At 42.7% G+C, this 10,027-nt stretch overlaps 1 protein-coding gene across 1 annotated transcript in view; it reads right to left on the reverse strand.

The window, feature by feature from the left end:
• The window catches only part of emp2 (epithelial membrane protein 2), a 36,476-nt gene extending 26,680 nt beyond the window's left edge, over positions 1-9,796 (reverse strand). The window contains exon 1 of the mRNA XM_052022084.1: positions 9,643-9,796. The gene's annotated coding sequence lies outside the window, so the exon portion shown is untranslated. The remainder of the gene's footprint in view (positions 1-9,642) is intronic.
• Positions 9,797-10,027: the final 231 nt, after the last annotated feature.

Below are 10,027 nucleotides of genomic sequence, written 5' to 3' on the forward strand. Positions count from 1 at the left end.
ACAGTTTTTTTAATTAATTGTTTACCAAACTCAAAATTCCCATCTGCTGTTTAGAGATTTAAAGTCGTGGTTTGAGCTTACTAGTCCAATAACTTGATCAGAAAGCGACCATTCCCCAAAATATAGCCCCAAACCAAGAACCACTGTTCCAGATGATTTATAAAACATTAGGTGCTACCTTAGAAACTTGCACAATTCTTCTGCAAACTATGAGTTGCCATAGTAACACAGGAACCACAATATTGTACGCATGACCACAACCCCACCCAACGTAGAACAGAGTCATTTCATACTTCATGTGGGTGAATTTACTACTGGGCTATCCCATATAAATGGGTAACCCCCAGTTTCACGTCACAGATGATAAATGACAAGGCAACCAAAAATGCAGTGTAATATAATATTTTAATCCCAAAATAGCAATATACTAATAGATAAATGATCTACAAATCTGTTGCTGCGTTACAATGCTTGCAAACCTACAGTAGTGGATGTGGCCATCTTTCGCAGTGATTGATAGAGGTTTATTGCAACAACAAATTTGAGATTACCTGGAATTTTAGACAAAGGGGCCTGGCTAGTAACAGTAACCACAAAACTACTGCTTTGTTGTAAAGAAAAACCAAAGCCTGGCAACCCAACCCGAGACTAGCAACAATAACTGGATCACATGAATGTGCTCTTGGATGACTCCGGCTGGTATAGAGGGAGGGACAGGCTGGGAAAGCCACTTTGGCACTCCTGGCACTAGGCAAGTCATAGACAATAAATTATCAGCTGCATCTAGACAGGAAGGGAACCTGCATAAGATAGGCACCAAGCCTCAAAAGGATTTGGAAAGCATTTCCATCAAGCAAATTATAAATCATATCTTTTCACTATTCTCTGGTCTATCCCTAAAGGCATCCATAGCTCAGTCAGCAATTCCAACCATTGCAGCCTACAGACACTGAATATTACTCTTATTCAGCTTACTGGAATCGTATAGCAAGGGAGACATTGGAAACCACAGCTCTTCCCTTCCTCAGCCAAGGTAACAGAAATTAATCCCTTAGGTGAAAAAGAAAGTGGAATCTGGAATTCAGGTATATTATGCAAGTGAACTATTTTACACAGTATTAATTCCCCTGAATAGACCTTTTAGCACCAATTTATTTGTGGACGAACTCAATGCATTCATAAATCTTGTTATGTGTACCCCACCTTCACATTCAACCTCAATTGTTGCATGTGATTATGCATTAGTGTTTCCATCTTCATCCAGATGTATAGTAGAAAACATGGTTGCCCTGAATTTCATCCCTTCATTATAGCCCCTGAAATTTACATCACTGGCTTCAAAGAACTGAACATTAGGGTCACAGTATAATGCACAGACATGAATATATAACACACTTGGCATCAAGAATGAATTTCTAAGGCTGGCGTCTTTCTGAATAAAATCCTGCCAAAACTGGATTCTTATGAATAGTTTTCCTACATGCTACTAAGTCTGTTTACCCCCAACTCATGGACACTAATAGCATCAGTGGCAGGCACAAAAGAAAGGATTAATTGTGCTTGGACCTATTTTCATTTCCCCCCCAAGTTCAGCACCACTATGGAATACCCTGCAGCAATGATAGATTACCATTAAAATAATGCTTTCCTTCAAACCCTCTAACAAAGTTCTTGCTTCTTTGAAAGGGTAGCCCCAACTTATTTTTATTTTAAGTTTAGTAACTCACCTTGTGCTCAAATGGAATAGCAACATCACAGAAGTACATTTATCTAGCTGAAAGGTTTCCCGCAAGAAGCTTGCTTGCAGATATGCTACACTGCTCAAATCCAGCCCACTTTTGCTCCCAAATTATGCTCACCTCTACACAGATACTCATTCCCCCTTCACCCCACCACTATGCCACCTCCAAAACCATCTCAATCCCATTCTGCAATTGACTTTTGCACCTTGGGATAACATTTTAATTGTGATTATCTTGTGTAATGCCAGTTGCAAGTATGGATACATTTGTGGTACAAATATAACCAAATGCAAATAGTAAAGCATGCAGAGTATGCCGTACAAGTAATTAATAGTTAACTGCTAGAAAGTGTGATCAAACCCTCATGCTTCGAAGTTTTATAATAAACAGTTCTAGAAAAATTCACTCCACGATGATAGAAGAGCAAAATGCAGAAATTGGGAAAGAGTGCCCGTGGGGGGGGGGGGGGCGTTGCAAAGTTTCTGAGATAGAAAAGAATGGAAGAATATGTTGAGATGATGAAACTCAGTCAACAGAATTAGAGATAGAACGTGAGGAACTCGTTGAATGGTCAGTTTCCATACTTGCAATGTCAGCTTATAGGTTGGCACCTACAGTAGGAGGTAAAGGTCATTTGATAAACTGTGCTATAGCACAGAGTTCCTGCATAGTTTTTTTGGCAAATCAGTTACAGATCAGCACCAGTAGAGTTCACATCACCTGAAGGAAAAGAGGAAAATAACAAAGAACACAGTTTTAAAAGCTTGCTCTAGAGCATCATATGCTTTTTCTAAAATAGTTTATCAGTTCCTAAGAGTTCCTTCCTAAGTTCCTATGAGCACCCTTCCTAAGAGTTTCCATAAATATCCATGCTAATGAAAGATGTTCATTGGAAGCATTAATCCAATTATCTGGTCATTTGTTTCATTGCTGTTTGTCAGAGTTTGCACGACAGAAAGTTGCCACTGCGTTTCTTATATTGCAGCAATGTAGTACTTCAAATGTATTAACATGCTTTGGGCTAACCTTAAAGTATGAAAAGGTGCCATATAAACATACATATTTCCTTTTGCTTGAACCCTCTATAGAAGGTGCTAAACCTGCTTTGTGTTTGCAGTATTTTCCGTTTTAAATATTGTTGCTAGGCATTTGAGATTCTACCCACAGCATCTGTGTTGTTCACAATCCATCTGCGTTTTCATCACATGTACCTAAATCAGAGAGCGTGTATATATAAACACCATCACCTTTTCTGAACATTCCAAAGCACTTTACCACCAGTAACACTCGAGTGAAAAACAGAAGCTGTAGTCATATAACCAGGGTTGGATTCAATTAACAGTTCAATGAGTGCAGTTTTCTATTGCTGCAAAAAAAAAAGCACCAAGAGATTTATGTAAATAATTTTTTTATTAGCAGATGGGAGTCTGTCATTTCCCAGGAGATCTACAATGTCAAGTGTGGGTGGTTTTCAAGGCAATGAATTACTGAGGAATAAGCACCAGTGCACAAAAATAGGCCATTCAGCCCAAATCCATGCTGGCATTTTATGGTCTACTTGAACTTCTTCTCACTTTCCCCATCTAAATCTATAACACAGCACTCCATTCCCTTCTCCCTCATACACCTTCAGCCTCCTCTAATGTATCATTCACTTCAACCACTTTCTATGATAGCAAGTTCCACATTCTTACCATTCCTTGAGTACAACAGTTTCTTCTGGACTCCCTATTGGATTAGTAAAGACTATCTTGTATTTCTGTTCTAATTGTGCTCTTCCCTACAACTGGATTTTTTTTTCCTCTGCATCCACTCTATCAAAATCTCTCATTAAGTGATCTCTGCCAGATCAGCCTTTAGCCACCTTTGCTCAACAGAAAAGAGGCCCAGTCTATCTATCTCTTCCTTCTATGTGAATGCTTGCATTTTCATTCTGGTAACCCTCTCTGGCACTCTTTATCTACCATATAAATACAGCAACCTTAACTGCATGCAATACCCAAAGTATGATCTAACCAAAATTCAATACAGGTGTAGCATGGTTTCTCTTTCAGTTTTATCCCTCTGGAAGTAAACCCTAGTGCTTGGTTTGTCTTTTTTTTTAATGAAGCTTTGATAATCTGTTGTGCAACTGTTGGTAATTAGCATATTTGAACTCTAAGATTCCATTGTTCCTATACCCCACCTGGATTTACACCTCCAAGAAATAATTGACCATTCTATTCCTCCTGCTATGATATACTACCTCACATTTTAGTTTTGAGCCTCATTTGGCCATTATTTGCCCTTTCTGCATGCTTTTACTGTAATTTGCTGCACATCACCCCCCCCCCCCCAGTACTGACCACCAGCAGCCCTGTCCTCCCCTCCCCCCCCCAACTCCACTCCCCTCAGCCAGCACCACATTTGTGATTATGTTTTTGATTCCAGAGTCTAAAGTGTTAATGAAAATGATGAACAGCAGCGGTCCAAGTTCTGATCCTTGTGGAATTCACTACCCACCCTCTTCCACTGTGGAAAGCTATCCTTTCCTCCCACTCTTTGCTTTCTGTCCAAAAGCCAGCTAGCAACCCATTCTGCTGCTTGTCCCTCAAGTCCACAGTCATTAGTCTATTGTGGGGCTCCATATCAAAGGCCTTTTGAAAATGTAAATGAATTACATTTAATGCATTACCACCTACTCTCTTTGTTATCTCTGCAAAAAATCCAATAAAATTGGTCAGGACAGATTTCCCTTTTTGAAATTCATGCTGTCTTTGTATCCATTTCCTCTATTTGTAGGGATTTCACAACTCCTCTACCACCACCATTAGACCATGATATGTTTGATCAGCTTTCTTAAAAATAGGTATTATGTTAGATATCTGCTAATTTTCTGGCATTAGGCTTTTTCTTAAAATATTAAATATGTGTAGCATTGCCTCACCTATCTTTTCCATAGATTATTAGAGAGAGAGAGAGAGAGAGAGAGAGAGAGAGAGAGAGATGAATGAGGACTAAAGATTTTGCAAATCTTGTCTTTCAATCAAACCATTGTTGAAATTACATCAGTCATATTGATTGAGACCTCTCTAATATTAGCTACAGACCATAATAAATCTAGAATGTTAAAATAAATTTCAGATACAAATTAGACATTGAAGCTTTTCTCAAATTCTCCCTACCAGCAAAGCACCAACACTAAAGATGTAATAAGAACAATTAGTTGCCCACTTTCAAAAGTTAATTTCCACCCTCGAAGCAAACATTGAAATGATGGAACCGCTGAAGTGGGATGCACTGGCCACACAACCTGCTGCCTACCATAATCGGCTGAAGTGAAGCAGAGAAGTTTCCTAAATTGTGTTTGCGTTTTATTTTCACTGGAGGAGGTGTCAGACGATGGTCTCCTGACGGAATTTGGTATTTGCTTCCTAACCTTCCACAGCAGCAACACTGGATCTAGCATCAACATTAAACCATTTCCACTAACAGGACAATAGCATATTTTAAATATTGAACTAAATGACCACTTAAAAGCTACAGCTCAAACCTAATTCTCTATCACCTCTATTTCATAACAAAATCATACTTTGCTCCTAGCCACCAACTCCTGCCTATTAAGAGTAGAAATTGCTTTTGCTCTGATGCATGTATAATGTAAAAAGAGGCAGGGAGGGGAAGATTGCCCAATGTGAGGATTAACATTGCTGATAAACAAAATATACACACATTATTTGCACTTGGACAAGTAAAATTGCCTTCAAATGACCACAAACTGCATCCAGAGTTGTTAAATTAGATTCAGTTTCCTTTGTGAAGTCAGCTACACCCAGTATGGTTTGATTAAAAATCATCCAGGTTTCTTTTGCATCAGACATGTGGTTCTACAGAGAGCAGTCTAAACCAGTTCAACAAAGCCAGTGTATCTCCTTACTACAGAGGATGCGTTCCCATGAACAAGAGTGCTAAAAGGAGTCATTACAGCATCCTACACAGAGGTGTATTGACACAAGCACACTACAAATCTGGGAACCTGGCACAAGTCCAGCAATGAAAACACCCCACGGCTCAGTGTGGAGAGCCACCTGTTAAGCTCGTCGAATCTCTGGGCTAGGGAGAACAGTGCAGAGGAACAGAGAGGAGGAGATAGCAGCTCCCATCACATTCAACAGGAGGCGACGAGGAAGACCCCAGAACCTGGGCAGTCTGTCAGTTGTCAACACATGAAACAGGTGCTGGCAGTCCCCAGCAAATGGCCCGCCCTCATCCTGAGCCCTCCATTCAGCAGTGAGCAGCCACACTGCTCGTCCTGACCTGCCTGACACCAGCTTCACAAGCATCCTCTCCCAAGTGTGCCATAGTGACTCAGCACTCTGCAGGGAACCAGTGTACTGAAACTCTATGCATGGGATTTGTGCTATTATAGAATGGAAATCCAAAACCAAGTGAAGGGTGCCTTCTGCACCAGGCAGCTCAGAAAGACATGGATCTTTACTAATGGGAAGAGCAGTACAATCCTATCTGGGTGGCCAAACACTCCACTGATTCTCAAACACAACAAATGTCAGGCCACAAGATCCATGCCATTGGACTGGGCTCAAATTATCATCATCATGATAGTTTCCCTTGTGAAGCCTCACTGGAGTTTAGAAGAATGAGAGGTGATCTTATTAAGAGATGGGATGTTCAGGGGCTTTGACAGGGCATGTGCCTTTCAAAGGGGAAGCTAACCCCAATGGAATGGCTCATCCATTTAGGGCAAATGAGAAATTCCTTCCACAAGGATTGTGAATATTTGGAATTCTCTACCCAAGGATGGTAACAGCTGTCACTAAAAATATTCCATGTCAAATAAACAGATTTTTGGACAATCCAGTGTCAAGGTTTATGGAGATCAGGCAGGAAAGTGGAATTGAGGCAAAGAGATGGACCAGTCTTACCAGACTACATGGCCTACTCCAGCTTCAATATCTTAGACTGAATGACTGGGTCTAACAAATTAAAATGTTGCAAATGGAATTGATGAGGTTGAAGCATGTTGGTAAAGCAGTGCAAGAGAAGGCTTAACCTTTGACCCCCACACCTGGCATTGCCTTGACATCAGGCACTAGAGAGGGAGGCCCACAGATAAGTGGATCTCCATTGTATTTGCAGCAGAAGCTCACCAAGATAACCAAAAGTTCAACCAAGACTCAGACACTCCCAGGGTATTCCGATTATTCTTTAGGAAAGACCAAAAATTCTCCACTACTCAATCCCGCCGCCCCCTCCCCCCAATAAAGGCAAAGATCCCAGAAGATTAGAGGTGGCCCTCAATAGATACCAGGCATACCAACCCATACCTACAATGAAATAGAAGGGAATATCCAAGGACAGCAGGCACGGTAGTGTAGCAGTTAGCGTAACGCTATTACAGTGCCAGCGACTCGGGTTCAATTCCGGCCACTGTCCGTAAGGAGTTTGTACGTTCTTCCCATGTCTGTGTGGGTTTCCTCCAGGTGCTCCAGTTTCCTCCCAATTCCAAAAGATGTACGGGTTAGGAAGTTGTGGGCATGCTATGTTGGCACCAGAAGCGTGGCGACACTTGCGGGCTGCCCCCAGAACATTTAAGATAATAAGGTTTCTTTATTAGTCACACGTACATCAAAACACACAGTGAAATGCATCTTTTGCTTTACTGAGAATGTGCTAGGGGTAGCCTGCAAGTGTCACCACTCCTCTGGCGCCAACATAGCATGCCCACAGCTCCTAACCTTTGGAATGTGGGAGTAAACCGGAGCACCCGGAGGAAACCCACACAGTCACAGGGAGAATGTACAAACTCCTTACAGACAGCGGTGGAAATTGAACCCGAATCACTGGTGCCGTAACAGCATTACTCTAAGTGCTACACTATTTCACTGTGTGTTTTGATGTACATGTGACTAATAAAGATATCTATCTCTCTATCCTTAAGAGGAGGATTGTGTTCAATGGTTGCCTCCACTTTAAAAAAGAACAAAGAACAAGGCATAGTGGGGGGGGGGGGGGGGGTGGGGTGGAAGACACAGGAATCTGTTTGCCGATTGGCTGACAACATGGGCGATGATAATCCACTGATGTGGCCCACACAGTGGCTTGCCCTCTCTGCCCTCCCCCAAGCCACTAACTTCGGGGGAGGGGAGAGAGGGGAGGGGAGAGAGGGGAGGGGAGAGAGGGGAGGGGAGAGAGGGGAGGGGAGAGAGGGGAGGGGAGAGAGGGAGGGGGAAAGAGGGGATGGGGGGAGGATGGGGAGGGGAGAGAAGGGGGGAGAGAGAGGGGAGGGGAGAGAGGGGAGGGGAGAGAGGGGGAGGGGCGAGCGAGGGAGGGGAGGGGGAGAGAGAGGGAGGGGAAGGGAGAGAGAGGGAGGGGAGGGGAGAGAGGGGAGGGGAGGGGAGAGAGGGGAGGGGAGGGGAGGGGAGAGGAGTCAACAATGGAGCCCCAAAGTTGACATTTGCCACTTGTGGTCCCACAAATGAGATAAAGACCAAGATTGAACAGCGGGACATGAACGAAGAGGAAGGAGGCTGCTTTGGAAGCTAAACAGCAGCTTCGACTAATTGGGTCGAATGGTTTGGTTTCCGTGCTTGAATTGATGGGACCTACAGCAGTTTTGTCAGCCCCATGACAAAAATACCACCTACTTTGAAGCGGTCACATATTCTTCTGCACCCCCGGGCAGAACTTCGCATTGAAGACCTCTGGGGTACTTTTAGACCAACAGATAAAATTTCATAAATAATGGAGTGTTTACTCCCGCCCACAATCTGCTCCCGCAACAGAAGCCCCAGCAGAACGAGCTCTCCTTGAGGGCCAGGTTAATGCGACCGTGCGGGAGGAACACCCGCACAGGAGATAACTCCCGGGATGCTCTTCAGTGCGAGATCGCAAGAAATGGCTTATAAACATCTGATCGAAATGTAGTATCGAGTCTCGAAACACAAATGAGAGAAAGCATCGGCACGGTCTTTCCCCCGTGTTTGAGATGGGTCCGTTCCAGCGAGGACACTTTAATCCAACAGTGCCGTGTTGGCAGCCCGCGTTGGCTTGTATAACGACGTCAAACTCTGCTGCAAGGCAAACTCCTGGCGTCTTTTATTTTCTTTCAAATGTTAACAGTCAGTTTAATCACACAAGGCATTGTTTTGCTTTATATATAAAAGAAAAGTAAATTTGACAAAGGTTTGGCAATAACCACACCCTCTCAGAAAAAAATAATCGGCTATTTGAAAGGAAGTTCCCTACTGAAAACAATCTTAGACTGTTTTAAAGCAACCCAGCTTTAAAAAACTGGACAAGATAGTAGCTCTCGGATTCGCCCTTTTAAGGCGGATTACTTGCAAAGATATCCTTCAGGCAAGTAGTTTGAGGGATAAAGTACAACCAGTGTAGGGAGAGGGCGGTGATGTCGCTTAGTTCTGGGATGGTCTCCTCCAGGGGCCGCTACACCCACTGATTTAAATATCCACAGCGCCTGTTCCAAGGGGACTGCTGATAGTTTAAAAAGATGTCTGCAACTCATTTTTGAAGAAAATCTCCAAATTGTATATGTACAGCCCAACTCTTACCGAACCACCTCTTGGGTCTGCAAGTAACTAAAATACCACAGCCGAGAGAAATTTTGAACTTTTTTTTAAACACCAAAACGAGCTCTGGTCAAAAAATCTGTTCTGAAGTACAAGTCCCCGTGTTTCCTACATATTAAAAATGAAAATCATAAATCACAGACAACCTTTGCTAATTGGAAACATTTCTCCACTCCGATCCCAACAAAATGTGCTCTATTTCCTTCCTCTAGAAGAACAAATTTCAATCCACCTTTAAGTATCCTCACAAAAAAACTTTTTAAAATTAGTAATCCCGAATACCAGTTTAATTTGCAAAGTTTCAAGTTACTTACATAAAATGCAGCGAAAGGAAGAGAGTGCAGACGTGAGTCCGAGCGTGGAACTGTGAATGTGAATGGGTTGTACAGATGTGCGCTTTGAGAGTCTGGCTTCCAAGGCGTCTCCTTGTATGTCAGTTTATAGGGCGGGGTGAGTCGATTTCATTTGTAAATTTCAGCCGCATCAGTGTTTCCCAACCGGCCCCGTCACACCCAGCGACCAAGAACTGCTCATCGGTCTATTCGTTCTCCAAGCGGCTATGAATAAATCTTTTAGCTTGACATTGTTCTTCTGGAATGGATTGGGAATCTTTGCTCTGTTAAATTGAAGTTTTTTTGGGGGGGTGGGTAGGAAGAAATATTTTGGGTCTTTTACGCGAATTCCCATCTGTCAGCCATA

The sequence above is a fragment of the Pristis pectinata genome, chromosome 8 (genome assembly GCF_009764475.1).
Source record: "Pristis pectinata isolate sPriPec2 chromosome 8, sPriPec2.1.pri, whole genome shotgun sequence".
In the NCBI taxonomy this organism is placed as follows: domain Eukaryota; kingdom Metazoa; phylum Chordata; class Chondrichthyes; order Rhinopristiformes; family Pristidae; genus Pristis; species Pristis pectinata.